This window comes from Schistocerca serialis, chromosome 2 (genome assembly GCF_023864345.2).
Source record: "Schistocerca serialis cubense isolate TAMUIC-IGC-003099 chromosome 2, iqSchSeri2.2, whole genome shotgun sequence".
NCBI classification, from domain to species: Eukaryota; Metazoa; Arthropoda; class Insecta; order Orthoptera; family Acrididae; genus Schistocerca; species Schistocerca serialis.
The window spans coordinates 1,024,213,960-1,024,228,810 of NC_064639.1; positions in this window are offsets into that span (position 1 = coordinate 1,024,213,960).

The following is a 14,851-nucleotide window of genomic DNA, read 5'->3' on the forward strand; positions in this document are numbered from 1 at the left end:
CTTTGTCTTTAAACAGGCTTTCTATGCAAAATTCGTATACATATGAATAAGGTAATTCAACGTCTTTCATTTTGAAGCAAAATTTCCTTAATTCAGAGTTTTTAAAGCGCGGACTTCCAGGCGGGGGAGTAGATGTTATCATCGCACAGATGCCTCGAAAGCTGCACAAGTTATCTGAGACATTCTCCCTAATCCGAGATCTTGTTTACTGTTATGCTCCGCCTTACGAGCCCAGAGAATTAACCGAAAGGCGCCCGCTTAACTTCTCTCCTCGACTTAATTGCGTGCTTTCTTGTTAATGGGTCACAACAGTATGTCTCAGGCATTACATAATCCCGCTTCTCTACTAAACACAGCCATTTTTAAATGGCCTGATATCTCCGGTTGATTATCTGTATTCAGAGTGCTGTGTTCCTGCAAAGATAGCACAAGCTTCAGTAGATCACGCAGTTATCTTAATTAGGTATTTCATACTTTGTGTTATTGACCAGAGGAAAGAAAAAAATCCAGAGATTAAAAAAAAACAGAGGAATGAAGATATTAGAGACATTTACACCAAATTCCATCATAAACGGAAAATCTGATTGCTTTCGGTACAAGATAATCTAGTTCCCATTGATGAACAAAATTCGCAATACCGTTAAATATGGGACAGGCAGCTGTACTTTCTGACATACTTCATACATTGTTTTCATATTACTGTAAACAGAAAAATCTTTGTGGCTGCGTACTAAATTTCTTTCTGAGCCGCTGACAACAGTAATAATGAATAATATGGCGTTTTCTTCTAATATTGCAGCTGTGAAGATCATGGTTCATCTCAAACTCTGGTGTACTATTTACAAGGACTTCCATACATTATATATGTATATATATTGAAAGAGTAGTTAAAATACCTAACTCCTTGAAGCGACATCATCAAAATGATACTATTGATTGCTTTGATTCCTTCTGTATGGGTGCCATAGCCTCGATAAATTAAAAAAGCATTTCCACCTAGGCTGTTTGTTTAACTCACATTATTTTCTTAATAAAGTTATGCATATACCCTTTTTTGGGTCATAATGACCCGACTGCTATTCGAGGGCGTAATACTAATAAACTGTTAAAAGTTACTGTGATTTTAAATTCTGGTTTTACTTGCAACCGAATAACTAACTTTTCAGTATTACAAGAAAACAATCATGTAAAAAAATCATTTTTGTCATACACTTAGTCTGAACAGTCTGATTATAAAAAAACTGTACGTTACTGGGTTTTTACTTAGCTTGAAGATGATCAGAACGGAAAATTTTCGAGTAATTTTAATTGAAAACTACAGTAACAGCAATTCGTAAATTCTCAGTTTCCTATACTACAAACGAATCCGATTTTATTCTCATAAAATAATTTGACTGATATTAGAAGCTCATAATTGAATTAATTATGTACTAAAAGTAAATATTTATTATGGACTTATTTTGTTACTCAATAAAGTAGAAATTGCTGGGAATGGGGAAAACTACAATAGTTGCAATAGCTAAATTCTTTGCTGCCTCAACTAAACAGTAAGAAGAACAAATTATTACAGTCCGCGGTTTGAGTAGTGGTACCTAATATGAACCTGACAAAGATGTTTGCTACAATTTGAGCACTTAATAGTAGTTTTCTCGTCACAACGTGATGGACATAATTTGCATCTGGTATGTTTGGAGTTCATATTTCTGGCACTGGAGCTTGGCGTTGAAGAATTTCCGTTTGTATTCTTCTAGCAAAGGCTTCTGCTGATTCCTTTCGTGGCAACTTTTTTCTAGCTTCAATATAAGGAATGGCCTCTTCCCAGTTCATCAATAAATATTATTTTTATGTAAAGAATATCTTTTTTCCACCCTCTGCTGATTTGTCTCCTGAGTACAAAAGTATTGTAGGCAGAGGTATGAAGAACATTTTTGTGTACCCAGTAACAAATACTCTCTCTAATCATAGTGTTCAGTTAGGATAAATGAGACAGCGCCTTACAATATAGATAACTCCTCAACAGAAATCAGTTGGAAAAATTAATTATTCCAGAAAAAATGTCTTTAATAATAATTTGCAAGAGACGACCTGGACGAAATTTCTACTGAACCAAATGCTGAGATAACATTTAATTTATTACATAATAAATTCATATCATTATTTGAAAATATTTTTCAGCATAAGATGATCAGAAAAGATATGAAACAGTCATGTAAGAAACCTGGACCAATAGAGTGATTAAAGTACCTTGTGGGAGGAAAATGGAATCATATCTGCTGGCAAGAACAAGTAAAGATCCTGCAGTAGTTGCACACTACAAAAACTACTCAAAATTACTAAGAAAGACACCATTTTCCAACGTTTTTAAGAAAATGACGTATTCTAGAGACTATCCCACCTGAAGAACAATATCATCCTCTGTAAATCACAGTTTAGATTTCAGATGAGCTGTTCTACTGAGAACGCCATTTGCACGATCACTCATGAAATTTTACGATCATTAAATAACAAAATAACATCGGCTAGTATTTTCTGCGGCATATCTAAGGCATTTGACAGTGAGAACCATAATATCTTCCTAGATAAACTGAGTTTTATGGAACTGGTAGTGTAGTGAAGCAATGAGCAATGTGCTATCCAACCAAAATAATGCTAGAAGTAGACCTTACTAATTATACCAACGTTATCGTGGGACCTTCCTCTGATTCGAAAGAAATCACATGCGGATTTCGCAAGGCTCAGTCTCATGTCCACGATTGTTTCTCATATGTGTAAACGATTTTCTATCTTATATACGAAAGTGGAATAAGTTCCTTTTGCAGATGACGCTAGTACTATAATCAATCCAAGCACACATACAGTAACTGAAGAAACGGTAAACAACGTTCTCAATTGAGTCATTGACTGGTTTTCTGTACTAATTCTAAAAGACACAACATTTCTGTTTGGCGCATCTATACGTACTCCACCAATGGTAAGTGCACACATGGTGACAAAATAATAAAAAGATGGGAACTTCAAAAGTTTTGGTGTCCATATTCATGAGAATCTGAACTGGAAAAAGCTTGTTTTGAAACACCTAAAACAACTTAGTTCGGCCACATTTTCAGTTCGAGTCATTGAAAATATTGGGAATAGACAAATCAGTATGCTGAAATATTTTGCTCATTTTCGTTCAGCAACCTCGTATGAAATAATGCCTGGAGTAACTCATCTTTAAGAAAGAAGACCTTGATTGCTCAAAAACGTGCTGTAAGAATAATATGTGGTGCTCACCCACGTTCATCTTGTAGACATATGACGTACATTAATCCACATTAAAGCGAAGTGGTGCACACTGCTGCCACTAAAATTTTTGATCACCTAGCTGGTGATATAAAACGTCTGACAGACGGCAAAGTAAAATTTGAAAACAAACTGGAAAATTTTCTCCTTGACAACTCCTATTTCGTAAAAGAATGTCTGTTATTGTAATGTATAAAAGGTTGTAGGTAGGATTTACTGACCCGCATCTGTATATTTAATAATAATATTAATATAAAGTACATAAAAATAAAAACATATATGATCGACATTTAGTCATATTTACAAATTAATTTGAGATATGAACACAATATGACTCGTTCTATATCATTACAATTTATCGTGCGAATGATTCATGGAATATGAAACTAACTATTATAACCAACTAACTTTTAAAATTTGATTACTGGCTAGTGGCTGGTTCCCTTCTAGCACGTGCAGTTAGCAATAATTCGACCCAGTGTGTCTAATGGCCAATTGATTGCATTGTATTCCAGTAACATTTTTATTTATTGTCTTCTCTGTTGCTTTATTTCCTTATATTTGTACATTGTACTCATCAAGATAGCAAAGTATCCTTAGTAAAATAGAATTTTGAGCTTTGAACGTCTTCTTTGTTTGATATGCTATTAGAAAGTACGGGCTTCTATTATCTTTGGATCCCTAGAATTGTAAGATGTTAACAAACTGTCACAGGTAACATTTTGTCCTTTCAGTTCACGTGTCAGTTCCACGACAACGAGCATCTTTGCTTCTTCACAGATTTTTGCCTGGGTAGCTTTTTTGCATAGATTTGTGTTTTCAAAACATATTAATCGGCACTATCTCACAATGTCCATATTTTTGTCACATATGTTGAGGTTTTTTTTTCAATATATGTACTTAGAATAGATATCGTTTTAGAAAGCCACAGGTTGCTCATCTACGACCATATTTGTCCCAGGATTACATGTTGTCGTACGTTATTTCTGCCCAATTCTCCAACAGAACTCTTATATCGTAGGTGGCAACTTGTAATTTGCTCTTTGTGCTTTTCAGTCAGATTTGTCATCGAAACACAGCACACGTGAGATGCAACAGGGCATTATGCCACGAAGGTTGCCTCTACCTGCTTTTGAAGCCTGTAGATTCTTTGCTGATTCACCTGGAATTTGTACACGTCGGCCAGTAATAAATTAACTGATATAACCTTCAAATGTAATTTTGATCTGATTCTCCCCAGTTGTCACCATAAACGTTTTGACCATAAACATTAATCATTTTCACCACAGTACTCCGAAGCTCGTCGTTGACATAAGCTTGAAAAGAGGCTTATGTACAACTTACTCAGAATGTAGCATATCTCGTTGGACCACAGAAGTCAGTTTTACTACGATTACATTGTATGCACTTCCTGTACGTGGAAAAGGTTCCTAATTCCACGTGAAATTTTTGTCTTTTCACTGAATCATTTTCACCTCTACCACATTTCTAGGTCATGTATCAATGTCTGAGTCTCTACTGATTCACATGTCGAACGAATGCTGCCGTCACTAGTGTGATTTTCCTGTTCATACATATTTCCACTGTCAGATGTTTACTAATCCTTCCAACGGCTCGTCAGAAAGGAATCAGTTCGTCATAACAGCCACATAGAAATTATTATTACGTGAGATACATGAGCTGCATCCGCACCAAACAACTGATGAAACCTAACTTGTAGTGATAACATTTGATAACTTGAAGATAATAAAGGACCTGAATTGTTGTGTAGCTTCACACATTTCAAGCAAAGACATGCATTGTTAGAAAAGAAGTCATTATGAACGTACCTCAGGCACGTATAAATAAAATTTTACTGCCGATAGTTATAAATGTTCAAATGTGTGTGAAATCTTATGGGTCTTAAGTGCTAAGGTCATCAGTCCCTAAGCTTACGCACTACTTAACCTAAATTATCCTAAGGACAAACACGCACACCTACGCCCAAGGGAGGACTCGAACCTCCGCCGGGACCAGCCGAACAGTCCATGACTGCAACGCCTTAAACCGCTCGGCTAATCCCTCGCGGCGCCGATAGTTGTACACACTCCTTTCCCTGTCATATTTACCTGAAATAAACGGCAGGGCTACGTGAGAACTTTATTAAACTCTACGTAACGGTTTCGTGCCAGTGCTCATATGAACACACCAAAGGCCATGTGTAACTGTGCGTGGCATGTAATTTGTGTTGTTTGCTTACAAGAGTCAAGTGTCCCCAAACGTTTCTGCATTTAAAAATGAGCACATGCTTGAAACCGACGAGAAGCGTTTAATAAAATTCTCTTTTAAACGAACAGTCTAGTGGAACTGATGTTCTTTTAAGACGATTGCTGGTAACGCCACAAATCGTTGTCACTGCTGAATTTTTGTGCAGTCGACAGTTTCTGCGCACCTGACAGGTTACCACAGAAAGCTGTAACATATGATATTACTGAGAGGAATTCTCCAAAATCTGTTCAGATATCGATTCGTTTCTTCGAAAAACAGGCATTAAACTAAGAACAAAAGTATTGCATTTATGATCCATAGCTGGAGTGTATTTAAAGATAGCGTGTTTACCGCATAGGCTATATTCTTTATTCTTAGTTACATCTTTCTGTGGCATAACATAATACGGAACAGTCTCACACAGTCTACAGTATGCGAATAGATGCCTGGTAAAGAGCCAAGTCGTAACAGTGCTGTTTCTTATTTAGACCCGGTGACAACCATTGCTGTCATTACGGCGTTCTTTATGAGAAACTGACTGACCTCGTCGTCCGCACAACGTGAACGAGAAAAACTAATGATTAGTCTGCTCCCGTGACCTCTGTGCTGGAGATGAAGTGAGCATGTCGGTAGCTGTTCCGCTGTCGGACACAGCTGTGGCCAATGACAAACCGTCACTCCCCTCTGATGGCTGACGTCATCACGCCTGTTACCTCTCGAGTTACTGCGAAGTGGGGGGCGGCAGCCACATCCATCCTTGGTGTCGTATGAAAACCAATGCTCATTTATTCCGTCTCATAAAGACTAGAAAATAAAGCTAGTTTAATAACATCTAAAAACGCACTTAAATCATACTTTAAATATATTTTTAACTCGTCACTGTTACGATCTATCGAGACAAAATAACCTGCTGTTGTAAATAATCACATTAACAACATGTCAGAAGAGAATTACGTTAACTCTAGGATGAACAAAGAGATAGATCTTGTACATATACTTTGTTTCTGAAGTTAGGTAAACATATAAGGAAACACGAATATTGTACTAAACTAACTTCTGTCAAATGAGAGACTTAAATTGTTACATAACATAACAGCCATCACCAGTAAAACTGCATCGACAGACACACACGCCTCCAGCCAACTAACATCAAAGCTTACCCCCAGTTTACCATCCCTCAACCCGTCGTTCGTGTCCAAGTTATAACGGTTGTGCTTATACTCTCAGTTACACCATTCTTGACATATCTGTGTTCAGTGTCACTATTTTGTTCTTTCAAGTTCCCTCAAGTCAGTTATCTCGTATTCTGAATCTTTCTAATGATTTTGCATATGAATCGTGTTCTTAATCTTATTTCGCCGAACAGGTTTTTTATAAGATGCATCCCTGATCTTCTAACCAACGCTCCTTGTTCCCACGGAAAGGCAGTTAAATGTGGTCCAAATCTTACAAGAAATACTTTGCAGTGCGAAGTTGAGACATGATTTTGGACGCAACTTTAAATGGTATTAATATGGTTCGTAAAACAATAAAATACATGGCTATATTTTTTATTACTTTTCTAAGACTTGCACTAAAACGTTTGAGTATTTGACACCTATTCTTTCAACAATTCAGGACTTAATCTTTTTCATTTAATACAAATTATTAAAATTTAATGTGGCAGCTCGGTACAATGGCGACTATACGTCATTTGGGTGTGTTTTTCTCTCTAATGGCAGATTGAATACTCTCTACAAAAATGGGTGCACGTCTTCTGCCTCTGCAAAAGGGAAAAACACAAGAAGATAGGCAGAAGTGTACACACATTTGATCCTTATCTGTGAATTTTGTAGTCTTATATCGAGGCTACTCATTCAATTACTTACATTTTATTCAAAGTCAAAAACATAATTTTTAGTTATGATGGAAGGGGTAACCATATGAGTTGTTACACAAAAACCATTATTATTGAATTTCATTAGCATTCTCTCTCTTTATTCAGCTTCACTAGAACATGAGTTAATTACAGCGGGAAAGAAAATTCTGAAACTTAAGGAAATCATGAATTTTCAACAATTACATTTGGGTCCAACAGATTTGGTATTACTACTTCAGAACTTTGTATATAAATTTAATGACAACTAAACAACTGGATCTGAAAGTACCAGACGCTATGGAAATTAACAATAACGTAAAAATTTATTCAGTCGTTAAAAGTAACTTTGAATAAGTAGTAAAATTTAATCACCTGTCTTGAAATTTGTGTTCAAATTTGATTTCCAAGATCCATTAGAGTTGAGCGTTGATTACCTTTCCAGCTTCGAACAAATAACTTCACACACGCATGAACATGTCGCATTACAAGTCTGTCATTTAGAGGGCTGTACATAAAGTTCAACAGTTCGCAAAGTAAACTGAAAAGCTATTTAAAATTACCCGTCGTAATATAATAAATTAAATTAAATCCTCTTCGTGCTCAAATCGGGCTAAGCTAGTTTTGGAGAGGAGTTACAGCACGCATAGCTAAGGAAGCAAATAGATGAATTAATTTTAAACACATTAATATTTCCCCTGATGTGTACCAGCTTCTGACTTTAATAACATTAGTTCAGTATTTGGCGTATTTTAGCTTAATTAATGAAACACATTCACTGTTAATATAGTACACTGACAAAAGTTTACAAACACGACTTTTTATCACGCTAGACAAGCGTCTTAAATCGTCTATTAATACGTCAGTCACAGTTCTGTTTAACGAATCCTCATGAGTCGTCCCTAATACCCTAGTTTTTTTCACGCTACTTCCAACAACGGTCAGTGTTTACTCATATGCCTCTTATAGTTAGAGTATTCGGTAATAATTCACAACTCTTGCAGCAATGACTTATACCGCCGAAAACTGCTGTTTAATTTTCTTTTCAAAGCGCTATTGGTTTTGTTTAATCCACCATAATTTTCTTGGCAGTATGAATTACTCCTGTACCTACTTTGGTTCATTCTTCTACTCTTCTTACTGTGGGGGTTTGTTTATCAATTCGTTTTACTCCACTGTCAGAAACTTATGATTGTGACTCGTTTTTATTGTTGATTGGTCGTATACCTACAGTTATAACTAATGTTTAGTTATGCATGGGTAGCTTAAACACATTTTCCTCTCTGCCATTCATTTTGTGGAGTCCAGCTTCCGTGGCGGCCGGAGTGGCCGAGCGGTTCTAGGCGCTACAGTCTGGAACCGCGCGACGGCTACGATCGCAGGTTCGAATCCTGCCTCGGGCATGGATGTGTGTGGTGTCCTTAGGTTAGTTAGGTTTAAGTAGTTCTAAGTTCTAGGGGACTGATGACCACAGCAGTTAAGTCCCACAGTGCTCAGAGCCATTGGAACCTTTCTTTTCTTTCAGCTTCCGTTCAAGCCACTAATTTTTCAAAAATATCGTCTTATGGGGCACTTGCTGTCACATCTGCCGACTATGTCTCTCCACCCACTCCTCGATTATTTAAGAGCAACAGTTTTATCAAATTAGCTCATATACAACACATAATTACTACCTTGGTATCAATGGGTTGACACGTTTGGTGAGATTCTGTGGTCTACATCTGCTTTTACATCTAAACACACACTCTCTTCATCCATACCCTGAAAACCACTAAGAAATGCATGACAGAGTGTACTTTCCATTTTACCACATATTACAGTTTCTTCCGATAATATTCGTGTGTGTTGCACGGACAGAACATTTAAGGGACTCCCTTTTATTAGTCAAATTTAGTCTTTGAGGTCCCTAGTAGAAATATTCATAAGAGGGATTGTAATACAAGAGTAGATCCCTTACTTAATACTGCCACTTGCAATCATTTGGGCGACATTTGTGTTTCTTTATGAGAAACACTATTGAGAAAATTTAGAGAATCAAAATTTGAAGCTAACTTCCGAACGATTCTACTGCCGCTAACATACACTGAGCATAAGGACTACGAATATAAGATATGAGGAATTAGGGCTCATATGGAGATATATAGATAGTCGTTATTTCCTCACCCTATTTGCGAGTGGAACAGGAAAGGAAATGACAACTAGTGGTACAGGGTACCCTCCGCCACACACCGTGCGGTGGCTTGCGGAGCATCTATGTAGCTGTATGTGTAGATGTAGATCTATCATCAGGTGCCTGCCAATTAACTTTTTTCAACATATCCGTAATACTATCCCTTGCGTCAAACAAACCTATCACCATTCGTGCTCCCCTTGTTTGTATATGATTAGTATTTTCTGATAAACCTGGGCTTGGCAGCCTCAATTGCTTCATCGACCTACAATAAACGGCTGATGGAAGGATAGCATTTCCATTCATGTAATGCGTTCGGAAGCATCCAGGTATCTTTGCAGATGGCTTCCCTCTTCAGCCAACTTGACTTTATATTCCGCAGTCACCTATTTCGAAATCTGTCGATGTTCATCTTATGATTTAAGCGAGGAACCACATCACGATCTCCTACATTTAAACAATTCCATATTTCGGCCTTTGCAGTATTCTTCCATTTCATTGACAGTAAGGTCAAGGAGGGAGTGAATATATTATGTTGATTCGTTTAATTGCTGCAAATAAGGCCATAACTACTTATGATTTTTGTTCTTTTCAATTGGTGAACTTTGCCTTCGAAATGCATTGAATGCTTCTTACTCTGCTGTCCTTACACTCATTTTGATTTCATTCAGCTGTTGTTCCTGAGCAGTAGCATGCCTTTGGGGACTCTAGGTTACTTTGCACTAAATATGGTATTGCTCCTTCTCATGTGATGTTCTTGAACTTGTCTGATCAGGTTCTAAACGATTATTTTTCCACAACATAAAATTTAACGCACTTCGCCTTCTATGTACAAGGTTGTAGGTAGCGACTGATGGCTGCTGATGACCTCACGAGCAATAGCTGACTCCAGCAAGTGTCATCATAGTCGTCAACATCGTTTTTCTTTTAAGAGCTAGTGTACAACCAAAAAAACGTTAGCCTGACAAATATATAAACAATATTACATTAATAACCTACCGATTACTTATGTATGTCTTTTTTTTGTTCAACGTTGCATTTTCTGCAACCAGCTGGAAAGAGAACAATGACTGTTTTATCATATACCAAAAAAAAAAAAAAAAAAAAAAGCACGGAAATTCAACACTTGTAGCAACTCCCTGCGAAAAAAGTAAGTTCTTTTCTGCTTATGCAGCCTATCATTCATTCCTTGTCGTGTGTACAAATGTAACTCAGAAATGTTTTTCATTGAATGTTACCATTTCAGAACCTGCAAGCAGTACTCAGTCGAGCAGCATGTAACCTGCAAGCAGCAGTTGTCTAGTACCTTCCTTCTGGTCGAGCACCAGAGAATCTGCAAGCAGCAGCAGAAAATCTGCAGCAGTTGAAGACTTAAGTTTCTCGGTAGGCTGAACTTCGTCGAGTAACTTAGTAATGCAGTATATGAAAAATTAGTGACCAGAAACATAACACATTAATTAGATGATTTCAGGTGGATTGTTGTCAAGTCTACATTTAGAAGTTGAATATGCACTGGTGTGCTTGATAACAGATTTTGGTTTAAGGAATTTAGCCATTTCTTGGTTGCCTGTTTTCGCATATTCAAAAAACAGAGTTTTTATAATTGATCAACCTCACAAAATCAATCATTTACTAGTCTGCAAGTTTCTCTCGCCTAAGTCAGGTAAGCAAAAGCAAATGTACAGGGGATATACAAAATAATGTGAACAGTGGTAATAATTAGATAATTGTGTTTAACGGTCAACCACGCAGGTAAGGCATGTCTCGCGATGGGCTGTGTGTGTTCAGGACGGACTAGGCAACAGTGCACGTTGTTTACGAGTAGTGCACACTTCGTATTTGCATTCAGAGGCCGAGGTCGACGTGCAATAGAAGACCTAACAGAGTTCCAAAGAGGGCAGGCTGTGAAGGCCCGATTAGCCTGGGTATCAGTAACCAAGACAGCCAACTTATTGATTGTTTCAAGAGCAACTGTTTCAGAAGGAATGACAGCCTACACAAAATATGGAAAGACATCATTGTGTGAATGTAATAGTGTTTGCAAATCAAAGTTAAATGACCGAGATCGTCGTACGCTAACACGATTTGTGTCAAAACAACGCAAAACTACGGCGTCTAAAGAGACTCCAGAGTTCAATAGCCTCCTTCGAAACCCCATATCTATCGACACTGTCCGTCGAGAACTCCACAAAGCGAATATTCACGGACGAGCTGCTATACAAACACCATTAGTGAAAGTAACCAAAGTAAAGAAGCGTAAAACTTGGTGTCAGGAGCATAAATCCTGGACGGCTGATCAGTGGAAACACATCGTATGGACCGACGAGTGCACATTTTCGTTATTTCCTACATCGGGGCGGGTTTACATCTGGAGAACACCAAAAGAAGCCTACATTCCTAATTGCTTGATTCCAACGGTTAGGCATGGAGGTGGAAATGTGATGGTGTCGGCAGCCATATCATGATATTCTGTTGCTCCCATCATTACTCTCAAAGGCCGTGTTACAACCCACGATTATGTGAACATTCTAGGTGATCAGATGCACCCTGTAAAGGGACGTCCTACTCTACCATTCCTTTTCCTCAACAGTAGTTGTCGATATCAGTATTATTTTTCGAATTTTGGACAGGTCAATATTATCTCAATTGCTTTTATGAAAACTGTCATATACCTTTATATACAGTATTATATGTTTCAAGCTAAAATTTATGAAAATGAATTACTTTATAAAACGTTTTAGTTTAGATATTATAATCGATAAGTACTAGTTCTGAATATACAGTTAAAATTACTTTTTTAGAAACATTGGAAATTCTGGACAATAGCTGCAAGTAGGAAGAAGGGAGTAGATTACAACCCCATGATTCAAATGCTGTTCCCCAACAATGATGCCGTATTTCAGGACGATAATGTACCCAGTCCCACGGCCATAATGGTACAATCGCGGTGTGAGGAGCATGCAGCTGAAGTGCAGTGACTTTCCTGGCCGGCACAGTCCCTGGACTTGAAAATTATCGAACCCTTGTGGGCTGCATTGGAGCAGATTTCCGCCAGAAAAGGTTCTGATCCAAGAGTGCCATAAAATTCCACTAGGGACTATACAATCATTTTGTGGCAGTATTCCAAGAAAAACAGCAGATGTATTACAGGAAAATTTGGGTACAATCCCTAGTTAATAAATCGTTCCCAAGTAAGTACAGGTGTTCACATTATTTTCCCTGTCGCCTGTATATCTCAATACAATAAATGCAAGCTTAATGTCATCCGAAATTAGTCATGGCCGGCACTCAACTAAGTCATTGATAAGCTGTTAAGGAAACTTGAGAATTTTCGATAGCGATAGTCAGGTAAGTAAAAGAAAAAAATGTATATATCAGTACAGTAAATGCAAGCTTAATGTCATCTGAAATTAGTGATGACCGGCACTCAATTAATATCATTGATAACCTGTTAAGGAAACTCCAGACTTTTCAAGAGAGACATTCTGGTTGGGTCCTGAAGGAAATAGTTCAATTGCAAGTTGATGTAAATTAACATAAGATATTTTATGCAGGAGTATACACAAAACTTCCCAAAGTGATAGCAAATAAAATTGCAGCACTAAACGGCCAGACAAAGCATAATAAACTTCAGGTGGCCAGCTGTAATCGGATTGTCTCTTGTAAACTATCATGTAGAACGTGTGTCTAGATATATTCCACATGCAAACAAATTAAACTTCACCATCTTACCGTTCCATAGACAGCTGAAACATGTTTGTATTTTCCAAAAACAGAATGAACTCATGTCTGTATATGTCCAGAGCATCCACTATTGAGATTATAAATTTATGGTCATGGGACACAAGAAAGAATCCCGAATTGTACCACTACACATCACAAAGCAGCACCATGAGAATCATGTGAATATACTAATGCTGTAGGTAGGTAATAGATATATGAAACTTTCTGGCAAATTTAAACTGTGTGCCGGATCGAGACTCGAACTCGGGACCTTTGCCTTTCGCGGGCAAGTGCTCTACCATTTGAGCTACACAAGCACGACTCACGTCCCGTCCTCTCAGCTTTACTTCTGCCAGTACCTCGTCTCCTACTTTCCAAACTTTACAGAAGCTCTCCTGAGAACCTTGCAGTCTCGGTCCGGCACACAGTTTTAATCTACCAGAAAGTTTCATATCAGCGCACACTCCGCTGCATAGTGAAAATCTCATTCTGGAAACGTCCCCCAGGCTGTGGCTAAGCCATGTCTCCGCAATATCATTTCTTTCAGGATTGCTAGTTCTGCAAGGTTCGCAGGAGAGCTTCTGTAAAGTTTGGAAGGTAGGAGACGAGGTACTGGCAGAAGTAAAGCTGTGAGGACGGGGCGTGAGTCGTGCTTGGGTAGCTCAGATGGTAGAGCACTTGCCCGCGAAATGCAAAGGTCCCGAGTTCGAGTCTCGGTCCGGCACACAGTTTTGATCTGCCAGAAAGTTTCATATCAGCACACATTCCGCTGCAGAGTGAAAATATCATTCTGGGAATAGATATATGTGTCATTTCTGTGGCATAGAAAATTTATCGAGGCTAGCACAAAGTAACATTACTGCTTGACGACATTCAGTTGTAGTATGAGAGTGTTGCCTTCGCTATTTTCATTCCTAGGAAGAGTTAGATGCATATTTAGATGACTGTACATGGTTTAAGCCAGTCACCTTGTCTAGTAGCAAGAACGAGTCTGTAAAATTTACGAAGCTCAGCAACAAACTGAATGTGCCATTTGCGACTAATGCTAATAAGAATGTGTGTTGGAACCAGTTGTTAGTTGCAGTTTAACAGTAACTTTGGTTTTTATTCCAGTGAATAATTTTGCATCAACCTCTCAGTATTGACTATTTCATACACTGCGCCTATGACCAGGGATCTTCTGAGTTTAAATTGTACAGAGATAGCGACTGTATGAAAAGGCTGACAAACAGCCATTTGAAACGGCTACGCGTGTGACTGACATATTATTGCAAAATAAAAAGATGGAAATGAGTCCTGAATAAGAATCAGCACTTTGCTCAACAGAGATCTATCGCATTTGCAGGAAACCTTTTGAGGAATGCGATATTTCATGCAGAGACAAGTATTATTTCACTATTTAACTGATGCAGTAGAGGTGCATCCCATGCTAGCTGGGAAGGCAGCTTCATTAATTGCCAAAACAAACTTAAAAGAAAATTTTGTCACCATTGACTTGATGTAATCTTGGTTAAACTACGTCTATTCTGGGTTTTTGAAAACACTTCCTATCGATTTTCATTATGGATACATAT